Raw genomic sequence first — 19,279 nt, forward strand, 5'->3', positions numbered from 1 at the left:
TGGATAATTAGGTGGCTTTCTTGTTCACTGTGAGAGAGGGAACTCTGAGCAGCCTATCTGTCCCTGTAGGAGTGGTCCCAGCCCAGCAACTTGTAGCTCATTGGCCATTTTGGTCTAATTTCTATCCTTTTGATCTCCCTGGTATAAAAAACGCTTAGCACGGTTGTTTAGCTGCGGTTAAACTATTCCAGGCTCCACGAAGTCTGCACTTCGGTTTTTCCCTTGAAACTTGATACACTTCAACCCAGCACTAGAAATAAGGCAATTTAAGACTGGCACTTACTAAAACTCATTAAAACTAGCACTAGCTTACAGCTGGCGCTTCAGCCCTATACTCAGGAAGTATAAGGCTCTTTACTCATCCAATCAGCAATACAGTCCAAACCATCTATTCAGGCATGTTCAAGGGGCAGCTTCAGGTGTACTCTCTGGTCCAGTTGGTGAATCTGGGCATCCTGAGGCAATATTACAATTGCCTCATGTACACAGACAACTCCCTCCTCCTCCCAACCAACACAAACATATGTGAGAGATGCAGCTACACAGTCAAGCTGGAGGCTTAGCTCTCTCAACCCATGACTGGATCATCCAGTCACAAGGAGAAGAGCAACACTAGCACCACATTACCAGACTCACATAGACCAGCCATAGCTGCACCAGCAAACAACTCTCTGAAACATGCAAAAACATACTCGGCGGCTCTAAATAAGAAACTGCCTAAACAACAGAGACCTCCTAAGCATGCACCCAAGCAACCCCCACCCCACAACAGAAACCAGGTAACACATACGTCACAATGTCAGTGTGCCAAGCAAAAACAGCCCCTAAGGCTAAACGACACATCTAACACACTAGTAATCAGTGATTCTATCATCAGGCACACAGATATCCCACTCACTAGACTGAACAAGGAGAGGGTTACCGTAAGCTGCCTGTCAGGTGCCAGAATCAGCCACATAACACATGCACTCAGGTCACTCCACAACAAGTACAGATATGACTCTGTCATTGTACAAGTTGGCGTAAATGACCTGAGACGTACCTCCCTGGACTACATGAAAAAAGACATTGAGGAGCTCTCTGACCATGTAGCCCAGGATGGTATGACTCTGAATCTGAGAAGCATCCTGCCCTCACCCAAAATGATGCCAGCATATGAAGAAAAAATGATCAATTTCAACAATTAGTTAAACTACTGGTGTCATTCAAAGGGGATCCAGTACTTGTCAGCCTGGGACGACATGCTTGACAAGCCACGTTGCTTCGCCAGAGATGGCTTTCACCTGTCGCCCCTGGGCTTTCAAATACTGGCCAAGACTCTTGCCGTCCCAATACTGCCTTTTTTAGGCAAGGCTCAAAAGACAAACCCACCTCCATAAACAGCAATAATAAACAAATCTGAGGGTAATGCTGCTCCAAGCCAGAAGTCTAAACCTCAAAATGCACACACTCGAGGCTCTCCTTAGTATGGAAGAAATCGACGTATGTGCAGTGACAGAAACCTGGTTCAAGGCTCCAGAGAGCACCCCAGTACTACCAGGCTATAACACCTACCATACCTTTAGATCCCAAAACCAGGACCAGAACACAAAAGGAGGGAGTGTGTCCATATTCATCAAGAACACTCACACCTCCAGGCTAGTAGCACAGCACGCAGAATCTGAGATCATCCAAGTGCAATTGACAGCGGGTAAATTGACTTTTCAATTTTTAGCTTGCTACAGATCTCCCACCTTGTCTCAGGACCCTCACGCAGCATTCCTGAGAACATTAGAAAGTATGAAGATTCTACCCAACACCATGCTACTGGGTGACTTCAACTATCCAAACATTGACTGGGAAAACTACTCAAGCTCAAACTCCCTAGCCCATCGCTTCCTTGAGTTTATAAACTCAAATGCTCTGGAACAGCTGGTCACCACTCCCAAAAGAGGTGACAACATACTGGACCTGGCCATCACCAACATGGGGAACCTATGTTCCACACTTGAGGTAAACTCGTCATTGGTAAGATCAGATCACAAGCTAATCACACTGGACATCCACATCCCGACCCCCCCCCCCCCACGGTCAAGGAAATCAAGGTAAAAAACTTCTCTAAAACCAACTTCACACTCCTCAAGACCGAGGTGGGAAGTTTCAAAGCTACCAATCAAATGGAAAATGATGACCCATCGGCAGAATCCTTTACAAGCGCATTCTATGAACACCTTCAAGAATGCATGGACTGAGCCATCCCAAGTAAAACCAAGACCAACTCCTCAAAAAAGAGGAAGCCAGTCTGGTGGATCCCGGCCATAAATAAACTTTACAACAGAAGGAGGAAACTCCTGCAAGATAGAACAAAATCCCAAAATAAGAAGTCATCTCTGATTAACATCAATAAAAAACTGCGCTCCCTCATTAAATCATCCAAGGCCAACTTCGAAAGAAAAATAGCCAATGACTCTAAGGATAACCACAAGGCCTTCTTTAACTATGTCAAGAGTCTAGGGGCAAAGTCTCAGATATGCTCCGAGCTAGTGCATAATGGCCATAAATACACTGAACCAACCGACATTGCCAACATCCTGGCTGACAAGTTCAGTGCAAACTTCACCCCCCTCTCCACCAAAGGGGCTAGCACCCATCCCAGTAGAATGTGGCGCTCCAGATATTTCAGACACACAAGTAAAGACAGCCCTTGCAAAGGCCAAAAACACAGCATCTGTGGGACAAGATGGTATCCCAGACTGTGTCTTACACGAGCTTCAAAATGAACTAACCCCCCATCTCAAAACACTATTCAAACTCAGCCTCTCTACAGGCTATGTACCCAAAGAATGGCGTACAGCTACAGTCATACCACTCCACAAAGGTGGTGCCACAACTGACCCTGGGAACTATCGCCCTATAAGCTTGACTAGCTTGGTCTGCAAAGCCATGGAATGCATTGTCATGGAGCTCATTAACAGGGACATTGGGAAACTCCAGACACTGGACCCCACCCAGTTCGGCTTTGTTAAAGGCAGATCTTGCCTCCTGAACTTGGTCAATTTCTTTGAAACAGTCACCAAGGCCATAGATAAAAGGAAGGTGGTCCACACAGCATATCTGGACCTTGCTAAGGTGTTTGACACCATCCCACACTCAGGAACCATAGACAAACTCACCAGCTTAAATATCAACCCCCATGTCATGAGATGGGTTACCAATTTGCTCTCAGACAGAACCCGCATGGTAAGAGTGGCAGGCGCCATGTCTGACTCTAAACCATTCACAAGCAGAGTCCCACAAGGGTCAGTCCTCGGACTCCTCCTGTTCGGTATATATTTCTCCGAAGTACAGGCAAATGCGGAGGGACTGTGGCTAACCAAGTTTGCAGATGACTGTAAATTGGGTGCAATAATTAACGCTCCGGCTGACACAGACATCCTGCAAAATGGTCTCTCAGAGACAAACACCTGGTGTCAACATCACAGCCTCAAGCTAAATGCCAAGAAATGCATAGTAATCCCATTTGGGAAAAACAAAGTACCTGCAAACTACCACATAGATGGGAATCCACTAAGTACAGAAGAAGTAATTAGGGACCTGGGTACCCAAGTTGATAGCATGTTCTCCTTTGAGAACCACATAGCCAAAATGGTCAGGAAATCCTTCTATGTGGCACACCTGATCACAAAGGGTTTCTCATCCAGATCCAAGGAGGTGATTGTACCCCTTTACTCCTCACTCATTAGGCCCATAATAGAGTACAATGCCCCATTTAGGATGTACCTCACTAGACACCTGCAACAACTAGAAAGACCACAGAAGTACCTCACTAAGAGGATTAACGGCCTTAAACAATTACCCTATGAAGCACAACTAAAAAAGCTCCAGCTCTTTTCAGTCTCTTACCGTCTGCTCAGAGGTGACCTATGTCTGACCTATAGGGCCATGTCAAACCCTGAACTAATGGACATGCTTCACCTCAAAAAAACGAGATCCCTCAGAACCACTCGTTCTAGCGACTTGAACCTATGCACAACAATAAACAGGACGTACTGGAGGTATAGATTCCTGTCCCAGTGACTCCCCTCACTCTGGAATAGAATCCCAATCCATATTCGACAGAGCTCCTCTCTGACCCCTCTTCAAGAGAAATCTTGATGAGTGGATGGGTAATCATAAGTTCTACCCTGGGATCACTTCAGGAGCCGTGTTAGACAGAGGCCCAGGTTACTAATCTAATCACTCTGTGGCTAGGCTTATAAATGCCCCCTGGGCAGATAGCCTAGTACTTACCTATGAACCTATGAACTCCAAAGCAGGAAATGTCCATTACCATAGTTCACTGTGGGGGTGGTGTTTTTGTGGTGATGTGCAGTGGTGTTATTGCACCAAACAAACCTGTCAGGATTGTGCCAAAGAGTTCAACCATGATCCCATATGACCATAACACATTTCCTACTTGCTTTTTGAAGACCTGATGTATTGTTTTCACACTTTATCCAGGCCTGGATATTGTTTGTTGTAAGGAACTACTGCCATCCTCGAACCTTACCCTATAGTGAAGACATATAGAGACCATGGAAGATTGTTGTCACATGTAGCACACACCCAGTACTTGCTGGAGATTCCTGCTACTCCTTCACTATTGCTGTAGGGCTCCTGGCAGCCTCCCTGGCCAGTTGTGGTGATTGATTCTCATAGAATTTGGAGGGATGTCCACTCCTTCATAATGTCAATGTAGCCCTGTATTTTCACCACATTTTGACAACTGTCTGCACTGTGTTCGATTGTATATGCAATGCTGTGGAAATGTTTTGGTACCCTTCTCCAGGCTGATAAATCTCAGAAATGGCATCCCTTAGCAGCTTCATCAGCTGTATGCAAACCATGGCTGTTGTTGTAGCAGACCACTGGGTATATATTAGGATAATCCTGGTAGGACAGCTGACCATTAGTTGCTGTTAATCAAAGAGTCTCTGTAATTGATGGCAGGTGTGTACCCAATAAGATGTACTGCTATAGTTATATCAAAAGCTGTGTCAACACAGTATTAGTTTCAGCCTGTGCACACATATGCATGTAGGTTGCTGTTCGAGTGTTATGTATCATAATTGTTTCCCTAACAGCTTTGTTTGCTTTACAATTTAATTGTACAGGTTATAGGCCACATGAAAGGTTGGCTGGATTTTGAAATCAGGTTGTGAGGTATGCTACAAATATGTGACATCTCCTGCATATAGGCCCCTGTGTTGACCACCATGATGCAATGCAGTAAACACCAGCACAATTGAACATGCAGATATTGCCATATGGCCGAGTATCACAGTTGTGTGCATGGTCACATGCATGACCTTAACATGCCTGCAGTAATGGTGAGCCACAACATGAAAATCCCATGCTTACCGGCTGCAGGTTGCTGTCCCATGTGCAGACAAGAGGTACCTATGTAGTAGTGGTGGAGAGGTATTTTAAGCAGATTCACATTTGGCATTGGTACAAGATGAATGTTACGTTTCTGCGCAGGTACAGTACACACTATGATATTACAAACAAAAAGACTGAAAAATAAAACAGATCTGAAGTAAACATGATGTGTCCTGTACCCAGAAGTTTACTTCAACACTATGATATTATACAATTTGCTGTCCTTCACATAATATTTGCAATTGTGTGCATTACTAAACCCCACCCACTAATCCTTTTAGCACTTACATATACATCTGGACACTCTATGGGAGACAGTTTAACAGCTACCTCATTACATTGTTGTGCACTTTGGCCTTACCTCGATGCTCCTCACCTGTTGCCTGGGTGCCACCCACCTCTACGACTGGTGTTTCCCATGTTTGAGGTTGTGTGGGGGCTACCCCAAAGTTGGCAAGGAGCTCCTCTGTTGCCGTAAGTGGGGCCTGTGTGGCCAGACCCTCACCGGTAGCGGTCCGGTCCCTCGCAACTGCAGCAGCCCTTTTCTGGGTTCTACGTATCAGGTCAGTTGCTCTATTCCTGACTTGACTGTAAGTTCATCCATGGTGGCCCAAGATGTTCACTCTGTGGAGTAGATCATCCCACAGGGCAGTCCGCTCCTGGAGATTTTGCTGGCTACGGCCGAAAAGGATGGAGTACTGTGCAATCACAGCCTCTATGATGACTGCTGTATCCTCAGCAGTGTAACATGGTTGTCTATGCATGGCACATGGAAGACATAGGGAAACACATCACAGGACCTCTGACATTGCCCAGGGTTCTTTACAGAGCCAGTACATGAATATTGCCTATCATTATCCACCACTTATATACACATCATACCCCTGTACCTAGCAGCACTGTATGAACGTGTACTGTACTCCTGGTCCCGATGTGTCATGTCCCCCCAGTGAGGGCCAGTAGATTGCATAAACTCCATTCATCATTCACATTTGTGTAGAGGGTTGACAATGGCCATGTTCCTTGCAGATGGAATGTCAATGGTGCTCAGGCTTTGCTTGCATACAGAGTGTAATGGAGCTGGAAGCATATGGCTGGATTAATGTAGGATGCAGACAGGACTGTTTTCAGGCCCCAAGGGGACCTGCATTTGTTAAGCTTGATTAGGAGGTCTGCACTTGAACCATGATGATGAGGAGAGGGGTGTGTGTGCTGTGCATATCCGCGTATACTGATGGTGAGCCAGGGGGTGATGTTTGCCCTACACCTGTCTGCAGCAGGTTGGTTGCGGTTATGGTGTGTGTGTATGTGGTGTGATCAACCACCATTACAGGGTGGGTTGTGTTGTTGCAGCTGAGACTGCATACATATGTGAAGATGGCCTTGTGATTGTCCTTAGTGGATGTGTCCAATTTGTAGTTATAGTTAGCCTTACAGTACACCACCTGTGACCTAATATGCTTGTACAGACAAAGGTTGACATGCTGTCCAGTTGATGTCTGCTCCTGCTTTGCTCTGTACAGTCAATATAGCATCCCATTATGTGCTTAGTGCATTGCTGCTGTCCAGCAAAGGGGATCGCTCTACTTTGGTGAACACAGGTTTCACAAGTAAGGTCTTGCTGAGGCCATACAGCTATGTGGGTGGTCATATATCTGTTTGTAGTAGGTATGGGCACAAGGTCATAACACAGTTGGACACCTCTCCAATTTCAACATGCTACTTATGCCTATTCTAGTACCCATGTCTGTGTCAGGGCAATGCAACAACCATTAGCAGTAGAAGTGTAACTCTGTTGGATGCATAGAAACTAAGGTTACACACGTGTACAACATGTACAGCTTATTTACCTGATAGTTTGCATCCCATGTCAGTCATTATGAGGCAGCCAGGTAGACCTACCCATACATACATATGCACAGGAAATACCTGCTAAACATTTCTGTTCTATTTCAGTATGGCACACTGTAATTACACTCTTGCTGCCCAGTCATTCCTGTCAACCTGTTAGGGCAGGACATCTGGAGGATGCCACACATACACTGTGGGCTCTGGGCCATGATTAGTGAGACTTCATATTGCTGTAACACATGTATGTCATTTGATAGTACAGTAGTCATTGCATTCACAGACATACCGTGGAAGATGTCCAATGCTCATATGGCAGGCAGAGAGGATATAGGCTAGGGTTGTGTTAGTGATAGTAGGAACTTGTAATGTTGTAAGTATGACTGGTATGAGGACAGAGCTAACTGATATGGTGGACAGAAAGGTGGATATATTGTGTGTGCCAGAGACCAGATGCAAGGGGGGTACAGATGTGTGTATCAGAGTCGGGTACAAAATACTTGGGCACAGCTGTTCAGAGTAATGGCGAGTGTTGGGTAGAGGTGGAGAAGAGAGTACAGACAGGAGGCAGTTAGTGTAGAAGATTGTTAGGGGTGATTTGTGACAGGCGATTATCATTAAGAGTGATAGGGAAGGTCTACAAGAGGGTACGGAGACAAGGTATGTTATATGGGTTGTAGACACTGGCATTGAAAAAAAGGCAGGAGTCAGAGCTGGATATAGCAGCATTAATGATGTTAAGATTTGTACTGGGTGTGACAAGGGTGGACAGGATTAGGAATATGCATGTTAGGGGGTCAGGCCAGGTTGGACAGCTTGGAGACAAAGCCAGAGAGTGGCAGGAATATGTTGGTATGGACATGTGATGAGGTATGCTTAGTATATTTGTGAAAGGGTGAGGCTGCCATTTAAGAGGAAAAGAGGAAGGCCTAGGATAAGGTGTATGGATGTGGTGATAGCGGACATGCAGATGGTTGGTGTGACAGAGCAAGATGCAGAGGACTGGAATACATGGAAACAGCTGATCTGCTGTGGTGACCCCTAACAGGAACAGCCGACAGAAAGAGGAGATGTTGTAATGTCTCTCTCTCTCTCCTCTCTCTCTCTCCACCCCCCATGATGTAGAGTACATATCTGTTTTGCAAAGGCATCAGCATGACTTTTATAGGTAATGCTCATGAGCAGCTGATGACCTATGCACCAGTTGGAGTCCCCAACTTGCTAATTGCATGTAGGATAGCTGCGGTATCATTACAATAGCCAATTGCATGGAAACACACTCCTATAACTGAGTGCTTCATGTGGGAGTTGCCCCTTTTCCTTCCCTGTGAGAAGGACTTTGTGGCAGTGTGTGACAAACAGCATCACAGAGGGTATTTGGAAATACCTCTTACAAAAACACTGTGGAGACAGCCCAACAAACTGGGTGAGAATGTTCCAGACATAGGGACAGAATGTAAGTATTACTGTTATACATTTGAATTAATGCTAGTTTGACAGGTTCTGTGTGGATATGGCTGTTCTGCATGATTTTAAGACTGACAGAGTTATGTGGTTGGCATAACTCTCCACTGTAGGGCTATCTGCAGACTGGCCAGAGTTTGGACACTTATATTTGGTGTGTTACACATTTTTTGTCTTTGGAAATTCAGTAGAATACTCTGAGGATTGCAGTCAGTAAATGGTAACATCCATTTGTTTTTCTGACTTCATATCCCTCAAAACAGATATGTTACAACAACCCTGTTACACCAGCAACTTTTTCAGTTTATAACAGCAATATGTCAATAATGTCCATGTGTTTGGCCATTGTTCCCCAAGTATGTCAGGCTTTGTCCAGATGACGTGCAGTCACAGGTGCATAGGTAAGGTGGATAGGGAAGAATTGTTATGGCTAGGCTTGTTTAGGCCATAGTCTCTAGGGCTGATAGCCTAGTGCCAACCTATGCACCTATGAACCTATATCATTATTTAGTGACTTCATTCCTGATATCATCCCAGTGATGTATCAGACTGCTAGACATGTTATGTGTAAGCAGTGTTATATATAAGGACAAAGCCTGGACATTCTGTGTCATATATCATTATTTAGTGACTTCATTCCTGATACCATCCCAGTGATGTATCAGACTGCTAGACATGTTATGTGTAAGCAGTGTTATATATAAGGACAAAGCCTGGACATTCTGTGAGACTCTGTACAGTTGGGAGGTCTGTGTATTTCTGGTGATTGTTGACAGACTGTCAGGATTGTGTAGCAGTGTACTGTGAATATGTTATTTGGCCTGTGTATGGAGGGGGGTAAATGTAAGTGTTATGGTTCCTTTTCTTTCTGACTTTGCATGCTGCTCCAGTTTCTGGTGCTCCATCAACTGTTATATGTTTGCAGGGGAAGACTGAGATATCTCCCATACTGTCAGGTGTCATACTACACTGTGAATTGGGCGAGTATATGTAGGGCTAGTGTGTGAGTGTCAAACATGCTGATGATTTTGTTCACACAATCCCTATGCTCTATTGTTCATTTGGATTATGAGTATGTGACTGTGACTGTGGTGGAATTGGTTGTGGTTATGCACTTTCAAACCAGTGTTTGTTTTTCTGTAGTGCCTGATACCTTTACAAATACATGTGTAATTCCCCATAGCAGATTTGGGTTATTGTTGTGTCAGTCAGGCTGTAGTTTGGACAATGCTTGTAGACATGGCTAGCAGTCAGTATAGTTTCTCTACAGTGACGTTATATCTAGATATTTTTTGGATGTACTGTTGCCTGCCCCCACCATACGTGTTGTGTATTTCTGACACATCAGTGGGATGCTGTGGGGATTTAAGTCACTGACTAGTGAGAAGTAATTGGTTTTTGGACTTGTGCTATATCAGTCAATGTATGTTTGCGCAGAAAGGAGGGTGTTACTGCAGCAACTGTGCCAGCTTCTCTACTCCAGTATTTGAGGTATGTCTCTATTTTCATGGCTTTCACCCCCGCTTTGTCAGGCTTGGTCCAGATTTGTTGCACCAAGGGTTTCTGAGCATACCTCTCAACTGGTCTGATTGTCTCAGAATGTCCAGGTTTATTGCTCATATTTCTGGTCTGTTCCACACAGTCCTTAATTTTATTTCTCTGGTACATCAGTCTGATGATGTCAGGATTTCTGTCAGTGGGTACTGACATAATTACATTTTTGGTACTCACATCCTTCAGAACTTGTATGTTGAAACAAACCCAGCTACTCTAGCAACATTCTGCATTTATGAGAGCAATATTTAAATTATGTCCCTAGTTTTGGTCCATTGTTCCCACATATTCACAGCCATTGGCCAGAATTCTTTCAGTAAGAGGTTGAGAGGTATGGTGCTGTGGTATGACTCCACTTCATGTTATGAGCATATATATATATATATATATATATATATATATATATATATATGTGTGTGTGTGTGTATATATATATATATATATATGTGTGTGTGTGTATATATATATATATATATATATATATATATATATATATATATATATATATATATATATATATATATATATATATATATATATATATATATATATATATATATATATATATATATATATATATATATATATATATATATATATATATAATATTTATATATATATATATATATACACACACACACACACACACACACACACACACACACATATTTGCACTGTGAGCCCTGGTACTGGTCCTGCAGCAGTCTCTCTTCATGGTCTTTCACTAGGAGTCCAACTATGACCTTGAACTCCTGAATGCCCCAGTGCTGCATCCGAAAGCGAGATCCCACTCCAACTCTAGCCATGGTGCCTGCAGTGATCAGCTACAACTGGCTATGGGCTGTATTCCTGGCTACAAGGTTTAAATAGGGCTGATTTCCCAGCATTTGCCGTGATTGGATGATTTTGAATATGCTATGCTAAGCTAAGCGATGTGCAAACCAGCTTAGCTAAGATAAGCATTGCTTAAAGGGATAGATGCTAAGCACTGCTTACCTGTGTGCAAATCCACTTAGCTACGTTAATTATTGTTAAGCATTTAAATTTAAGCATTTTCACCTCCTTTCACACCTTTTATGGAATTATCTTTGTCACTAAAAGTTCTCACATGATTAACTCTTAACACATACCCAAGAATGATGAAATCAAGTTTGTAGTAAATCTCGGCAGAATCTTTCAATTGCTTTCATTACCATATATTTTAAAAGTTTGTGAAAATGTTGCCATTATGCTTATAGATATTTTTTGTACCAAATGTTAATCAAGATGCAAGAAATTTCAATAATTGCAAGAATTGTGACTTTTTTGTGAAGACTGGGATAAAAATGACAACACAATTTTGAAATGTCACTGGATATGAGCCCAGTACGCACAGTGTTGTTTTCAGTTTCAGCAAATAATTTGCAAATGAGTATAATTTCTCTAGGAACCATGCAGATGATTCCATGAATATTGACCTTCAGCAGCAGATGAGAAGTAATGGAGAAATTATGAACCAAAATTTCTGGCTAATACAGTTATTATTTAGTAGCATGAAACTGATTTATGTAGTCAATACATTCCAAGTTACCAAAATTAAGATGAACTGTGACATAAAGTATATATTTAATATAGCAGAAATCAAGCATGGTAAAGAAACTACTGTAAAATAACATATTAACATCCAAAGAGATGATGCATTTCATGCCTGCAACATATGTTATTACAGAACAGTATGGAAGTCAGTGGTTGATCAAGGATCCATTTCTGCCTATGGCAAGGCAAATGACTGGTAATTGACATACTTCCCAGATTACAATTTGACAGTATGTATGAACAGGGAACAGTACAGGGAACTTTCTAGCTACCTGGCAGATTGACAGTTACAGCTGGGTCACCTCAACAGAAAGTACAATTGTGTAAGTAAAATTACCATAACAGTTGATGTTTGACTAGATCATTGTTTCAGTAGCCTAAACCATATAGGATGCCCTGTCATGGATTGGACCAGCTGGCCAGCTTTCAAAGTTTTATGGACATTACAAATGCCCTAGCCACAGTACAGCTCAAGGACAGCAGCATAAAATCAGTGGCTAGGGTACCAAAACATCAGAGCTTTCTTGTCTGAGAAGAGGGAAACTAGAGTCCTACTAGATAAGAACAGAAATTATAAAAATCACACACCCTGGCATAGATCATCAAGAAATCAGTGATGAAGATAGGGTGCAGCTACTGCAGCAGTGGTCCACTCAAACACCTACTGTTATGGTCAGTTTGCTTATGCAGTTGCATTGCATTCATCATTAGATCACTGTTGCAGTAGCCAAAGCTATCAAGGACAACTGCCAGAGCTTAGAAAGAAAGGGAGGAGGAAGAAAGATCAGAGCTCAGGAGCCCCTAGAGAACAGTTCTAGCAAAGTCTTCTTTGGACCTACAGAAGGAATCTATTTTGTAGTGTTTGTTGAAGATGTGTACATATTACCAAGTTACTGCCTCTAGTTTACTCGTTGAGTCCACCCCTTTCTAAAAGCTACAGAAATCAGGAACTTTCTGGAGAATTCTGGACAGTTGAGAGGACTGGCACAATGTGACTGAAGAAAGAAAATCAAGATAAGTGTTATTAGTTTTTTTACAATTATGCTAGCAATGGCCAACCAGCTATTCTCAGCAATGTTTCTGGTTTGTGATTTGTGTGTAGCAAGTTGGAATGCTTTAATGGGGTCTGTATCAGAAGAGTGAAAGCTGAAAACAGTGAACACTCTTATATCGAACTTAAAAAAACAAAACCACACAATGTAGAATGCACGGAACAGTGATTTTTTTCCAAGGGAAAAAAATCGCAGCTCCAAAGAAATTGCTGTTCCAGCCCTTCAACATTGTGTGGTTTCATTGTTTTACGTTCGATATAAGAGCGTTCGCTATTTTCAGCTTTCGCTCTTCTGATATAGACCCCTTTAATGTGTGGCAAAGTGACTATCTATTTTGAAGTAGGTTTGGGAAGCAGCTAGCATTTATAGATATGATTAATGTATCCTGACAAACATTTGTCTTTTCAGTACATTGTGAACTGGTGTTTAGTCAGTGTTAGGCATTAAGCCTCAGATACAACATTTCTTCCTTGGAAAAAAATAAGTTTGAATTTATTTTATTTACACATGATTTTTGTTCAGGCCATCACTGGATCAAAAGATTGGGAAAAAAGTTCTAACAAGTGCCTCAGAGTATGTATAATACCATGGATTCTGGATATTTAGCAGCCATCAGACCCTCAGCTTAATTTAATTATTACAGTGTAGTCTTGCTCAGTTAGGGTATGCTGAAAAGATGTTGGAAAATACAAAGTAGAAGAGGCTAACATTCTTTCTCTGATTTTAGTTTTCATTCAAGCCATGGTTGGATAAAAATGTTACCTAAAACAAATTAAAATGCACTTCAGAGCATCCGGAACTCCCATAGCTTCTGGGAGTCTTTCAGCTCCAGACCCCTGGATGAATGCAAGTGCTGCCTCTACAGTTATCAGAGTGTCTAGCCTAGACAGAATGTGTTGAATTAATGAATAATTACAGGAAACTAAGTAAGACTTAGAAATGGAAGAAAAAAGTAATCTGGATGATGTGAGTAGGCCAGGATAGGAGTGGGGGTGCACTGTGGACATCAGATGATTTGCATGGAGATGGGGGGGCAGTGAGGTATGGAGTCCTTCCCATAATGCACCAGTTCACCTAAGGCTAAAACAGGCTGAACATAATACTCCATATGCACAGTAATAAGACCTTGGAGGTTTAATAAGACAGTCATATAGCTGCCAACTCCTAGCTGTTCTGTTATATATTTGCCAAGCTATGCCAGTAAACTTATTATATTTTCATTGTGAGACCAACTCTTACAATGTATCCATTGTAGTCTGTCATAGCTGTGCTTTGTTGCAATGCTTACATGTTCTGGAATTCGACAAATGTTAACAAAGAGCATACAGTGCTGCAAAATAATACAAATGTTGCCAAGTGGTACGAGTTACATAGATGATATTTGCTATCACTATCTAACTGAGTTTCTTTTCTTTTCTTTTTTTCAGTTTTTCAGTGTTAAAACAAATAATGTGAACAAACTGAAAAACTATTGGAAAAATATACCATTCCTGTGATATAGTATAGTATTTTCAAGCGTGTTCTGTCTTTAATTAAAAGTGAACTTTATCAAACATTCACAATTCAGACTAATTTAAAGGACAAAATATCATATGACAAAAATCAGCTGACAGTCTCTAAATAGCCAACCCAAAGTAAAAATACAGCATTCAATAATCCAAGGATTTATAAAAACAAACGTAAAAATAGAACAATAAAGAATAAAAATAAATAAATAACAAAATAAACCAGTTAAGGAAATGCAGCTAATTTAAAAACATGTCATTTTAATATACATGTAATATTAATTGTCTCATTCAGCACACACATTTTATTGGCAGCCAACAAAAGCTGCCATTATATATTGTTAAAATCCCAGTCATATCTTGTTCTAAATGTTCCAGAAAAAAATAAAATTCCTTAATTTCATTAGAGTGTTTAGCAAATGGCATTAGGCAAATTCTTATTCTTAATTTCTAGTTGGTGCTCATTTATTCACTGCATGAGATTCCTTGTGGTTATACCAACACAGAAACCTTTTCAGCTACAGCACTTAGCAATGTAAACTGCCCCACTGAATATTGCATAAATATCTTCCTTTAGTAAAAAAAAATGCTCTTGCTCAATATGTGTTAAATCCAGATCCAGGTAATGCAATCAACAAACCTACACATCTTGCAACCATTACCTGAAAATGTTCCATATGTCACTTTCCTATTGCTCTTCTGGCTATGGCTTCTTTAACAATTCCTTTAAATCAAAAACATTTTTTGATACAAATTTTGTAAAACTATGACTCAAATTAATTCCCGATTAACATGAATAATTTTTCTCAATTATCACTGTGCTGGAAATTGGTTGTTATAACTTTGTTAATGTTGCTCATGTCAACACAAATGGGTAAAGGTAAATGATCTCACAAATGAACAATTATCAACCTTTGCTCAAATTTTAAATCCACTGCACAGAACCAGGGAGATGGATTTAATCTCTCTATTTAACTTAACTTCTTTTGCCAAGTACAACAGTTTGGACATCAAGTGACATCTATCAAAAATAATGCAACCATAAAATCCACTTCATCTTCAAATTTCTTATCACCAATCTACTTAATCTAACAAACTGTCCCCTTGCAATGTTCCATGTCACATACATAAGATGTTTACTATTCTCTTGTAAATAATTTAAAAAGTTCCTTAACTACCTGCTGCAGTATTAAAAAGGGGAACAATTTATTTACCTTTGTGTGCCTTTTGAACTTCCCTAAATCAGACTCAGGCTCATTTGTCCCTACTCCAGTGGGCATCACCTTGAGGAAGGGTGAGAGTCTTTCAGGTGGGCCGTCATATATGCAGTAAAAAGAGAGGTTTGATCTCTTGCTGAAGTCCTAAAAATGAGGACATACTTCCCTGTGGAAGCTGTCTCCTATCTCTTATCAGTCCTTTGCTATCAGTTCTACCAGTGCTTTGCTTTCTGTAGGATCTGCCAGTGGAGGGACTCCCCCAAACATCACATCCATAGCGTCACATATGGGAGAGAACAATGGTGCACTCCTAAGCCATCCAATGAACTGCAAACAGACCAATAGAATGAGAGCTCCTGACAGACTCAAGGGACCATACTTCATACTACTGAACTGAAAGGAACAGTCCATACCCTTCTTAGAAGTCCAGCAATGTGATCGTGTTACTTATGGCCCCTACCCTTCCTATGAGTGGAGGATGTGTGACCTATTTCACTGCAGAAGACACTATAGCCTCCCTTTACAAGGGAATGTTCCTGTCCATTCACAGTGAAGGCTAGCATCCATGCACATCTTGATAATGGTCAAATCCTCAGCCCGGTATGTTCCATATATTGTTGCTCTTTCTCTGCAGGATTCTGTAGTCTGCCTGCCTTCCCATATGAGCATGGTCATCCTCTACATGCTAGTTCCAAACAGGTGCTCAAGCCATTATTCAGATCTAGCTTGGCTGCACAGCAGTCAGGTAGTTGGGGCTTTATCCATCTACTCCAAGTAAGCTCACTAGAGGCAGTGTAGTTTGCCCAGATGAGCACATTTTACAAATGTTTGACTCTGGTGAAACTAAAATCAGACATCACAGGTTTGTAAATGTTCTATATTATGATGACATTGTTGTTATAAAACAATAGTGAACAATTATATAATGTAGTTAATTGAAATACTTATTAATTGTGAGATGAATGTTTCAAGTCATGTTTAGGAAAATAAGTCACTACATTAATCTGATGGGTAGTGTTCCCTAAATAATGATATTGTATATAACATGGAAATAAAAAATGAGCAGAGTGTGTGTGTGTGTGTGTGTGTGTGTGTGTGTGTGTGTGTGTGTGTGTGTGTGTGTGTTTTCATGCACTTTTCACATTATGCTTAGTAGTGGAGGCACTTGTTGCAACAAAGTGAACTTGTCAGTCTTACTTTCAGAGCTACAACTGTCTTCAACTAATTCATTAGTGTCCCCAATATTTTGCAGGATAAGTGAGAGATATAATACCAAGGACATTTCCAGGGCCTTCCCAAGATCATTCTGTTTATATGTCAAGCTATATCTCACACTGGAGGCATCCTCACAAGTTGCTACCACAGCAATAAAAATATAAAATTGTATTCTTTCAAAAACATGAAATGCCATTTGATGAATTATACAACTGTCAGGACCTTGAGCAACCAACATTGTGCACAGTTGTGCTCAGTATTCTTGAATAGCTGGGTACATAATTAATCTTCTCAAGTACTATCAATGGGCAATGCCACATTTTCCTGTAGTAAGAAAGAGTAATGCTATATGTATTTATGGAGTCTATAAATGGACTTTGAATCAAACTGAATACAATGATACATACCGTAAACCATAAGTTGATACCATAATGACTAAGATGAGTAATAGAAATTATTTATGCATTTATTTGTTTTTCTACCCTGCTGCTCTGCTGCTTGTAACACCACATCGTCTGCATACAGCAGTTTTTTTTATCTGTACACTGCAACCCATTTGGTAAAATAGCCCCTTAACAGTATGAACAGCAGTGGGTTCAGAGAGGAACCCTGATAAATGCATAATCTCACTGGGAACCCTTCTCTGAGTTCAGATTATGTGTGTAATTGTGTAATCGGATCTTTGTATGCAGAGTGTAGTTTGCCTAAACGATTGAGGTCTTTGCCTCCCAAGCTCAATGTCAGGGTATTGATCCTCTCCTCCAGTCAATGCCTATTTGGGGTTTGAATGTTCTCCTCATCTCTCTGTGGTATTCTTCACATCTCCCAAAAATGTTCTTGGTGCATCCACCTCAAACAAGAGAAAGAGGCCAACAAGGAATGCACCCAAAACAGAATATAATCAAGGAAACCAGAACAGACTGAAGGTAGTGCCTATCGAAGGAAGAGTTGTGCAAATCAGCCACTTCAGACATCAACCTCTCTTCTGTCAACCTTTTTATTTTTTTAAGTTGAAACCCTGGTCAAACTGTCTGCATTCAAAGCACTCTAGCATCCTATTCAGGCACCTGATCATCTGAAATCACCTAGCTGAAACAGCCCTCCCAGCAACAGTTAACCTCTCTAAATTGTATGTTCACCCTACATTATTCTGTACCAGTTGTTAACAACAAAGCATGTGTCCTGTTTATTACTGATCTCTGCTGATTGCACTAAATTTATCCCTACTCCTTGCTCCAGTCACCACACTATCCCCTATTTCCCCTCTTCCCAGCTCTTCTTAATATCCACTGCAACATTAGGCCATCTATATCTATATCTGCTTTACTTCACAGGCTTTCCTGTACCTATTCTCCTATCTCTTGACAAGCTCCCTCAATCTTCCTCACTGCAAACCCTCAGATTTCTCTCCTCTATCCTTGTATAAGACTCATTAATAGTCACTATAATTACCCCTCTGGGATTCACTGATTGATTTCCTTGTACAGTGAAGAGTTGTTGGCCCACATCCTAAAAACAAACTGAAATTCCTCACTCTTCGCCCCCACTTTATCACTCCTACTGCACTTTGGTAACACCCTTCCACTCTCTGGAGACATTCACCCTAACCCAGACCACCACAACATCTCCTCTTCTCCCACCAACTCCACTCAAACACGCCAACAAGTAACAATGCCTAAACTCAAACAACTCTCCTTTTGCTCCATCAACATCTACAGCATACTCAACAAGGCAACTGAATTTCACTCTAGGATATCTCAGTACTCCCCTAACATTCTCTCTCTGAAACTTGGCTAAAACCACATAATACAGACAATGAATCTCTCCCACCCCACTACACCCGGCTACAACATCGTACGCTTCGATTGGACACATAAAAAAGGTGGAGGTGTTGACATTATGTACTCTAACCTCTTAACTTTATTCTCCCTAACCAACCCTCCCTCTCTTTTCACCCAGCAGAACTTAATGTTGCTAATTGTAAGCTCAATAACCACAAAACCATAACTATAGCTGCCATCTATATACAACCTGGAGACAACATACCTTGTACTAGAACAGATCCTTCACTGGATGGCTGACACTATTCCTAATGAAACTGTCATACTAGGTGACGTTAATATTAACTGGCTTGGCCTCAGCTCTGACTCCTCTTCCACGAGCATACACCTATATGGCTATACTCAGCTTATCCCCTTTTCCACTTTTCTTCATAAACCCACAAACTCCATCTCCATCCTGAACTGGATTCTTGTCTCCCATCTTAACCTCTGTCACAACCCTGAATCCCTGCCAAATGCTATCAGTGATCACTCTCCAATATATGTCTAAAGATTCTCCCTCCACCTCACCAGACTCCATAAATTTAAAGAATGCTGTAAGTTGACCAACTTCAACCCTGAGACTTTCAGTAACTATCTTGCGCTATTGACTGGTCCTTCCTCTTTGA

This window comes from Protopterus annectens, chromosome 2.part1 (genome assembly GCF_019279795.1).
Source record: "Protopterus annectens isolate FY-2018-M chromosome 2.part1, PAN1.0, whole genome shotgun sequence".
In the NCBI taxonomy this organism is placed as follows: domain Eukaryota; kingdom Metazoa; phylum Chordata; order Ceratodontiformes; family Protopteridae; genus Protopterus; species Protopterus annectens.